Raw genomic sequence first — 1117 nt, 5'->3', positions numbered from 1 at the left:
CACACACACAAACAAACACACACAAACACACACACAAACATACACACACACACACACACACACACACACACATAGACAGACACTCACCTTTGCGGAGGTGCTTTTTCTTAGTCTTGCGTCGGATGCTGTTGATTCCTGGCACGGGTTTCAGGTCACTCTTGCTGACCGACGGTGGATGGAGGATCGGTTTAGGGGCCCGAGTCAAACACACGGGGAGCCCGGCGGCACACATGAGGATACCAGTCATTCCTGATCGAAAGACACAAATATGCTCAGGCACCAACAAGGCCAAGATCATGGGTTCGATTCCCAGGAAATGCATGAACTAATAAACTGTATACCTTGAATGCAATGCAAGTCACTTTGGATAAAAGCATCTGCCAAATGCATTAATGTAAATGTAACTTATGTCCAAATTTTTCATTGGTACGTACTTGCTACGTGCATGTTAAAATAAAATAACTGCTATATCTTTGTACACAGTTAAGCTGTTTACTTGCATGTTAAAGTAAAACAAATTAAAACAATTTCTGTACTCCATACAGAGCTTACTAGCATGTTAAAATAAAATAATTTCTATATACCTATGTAAGAGTTACGCAGCATACATGCATCTTAAAATTCTCTGTACACCTTTGTACAGAGCTAAGCTGTTTACTAGCAAAATAAAATTTATGGTAATTCTTAATCCTAAATTCTTAATTGATGTATTTTTGTAAAAATCATTCTTTGGTACATAGATTACTTGCATGTTAAATTTTTTTTTTATAATAATAATAAAAAAAAATATTTCCCCCAGAAATACTGCACATTTACATTTTTCTCCAAAATAAATTCTGGTAAATAAAATTTCTGGTAAATACTCCTTTAAAAAGTGTTTTTTGATTATAATTGTATTATTAGTAGACTAGAACACGTGGATATGTTGTCATTCTTACACTATAATACTGAACTTTGATTTCAGTGATTTGGACTATGAGATGGACACTTGCTTCTTGCACTCTATGTTGCACTTTACTTTTGCTTTAAAAAAAGGATTTCATATAAATTTGGATTTCATTTGGTTTAATAAAATATAGTTGAATAAAATATTCTTAAGTGAAATTGTTGATTTTTT

The 1117-nt window shown here is 33.7% G+C and overlaps 1 protein-coding gene across 1 annotated transcript in view; it reads right to left on the bottom strand.

Moving 5' to 3' along the window:
* LOC107568100 (deltex 1, E3 ubiquitin ligase) overlaps positions 1–1117 on the bottom strand; it is an 18602-nt gene that overhangs the window by 15777 nt on the left and 1708 nt on the right. The window lies entirely within an intron of this gene.

The sequence above is a fragment of the Sinocyclocheilus grahami genome, unplaced genomic scaffold, assembly GCF_001515645.1.
Source record: "Sinocyclocheilus grahami isolate Dianchi unplaced genomic scaffold, SAMN03320097.WGS_v1.1 scaffold1213.1, whole genome shotgun sequence".
Taxonomy (NCBI): Eukaryota; Metazoa; Chordata; class Actinopteri; order Cypriniformes; family Cyprinidae; genus Sinocyclocheilus; species Sinocyclocheilus grahami.
Note: the sequence above shows the minus strand (reverse complement) of the source record. Positions and strands in the feature narration are given on the sequence as shown.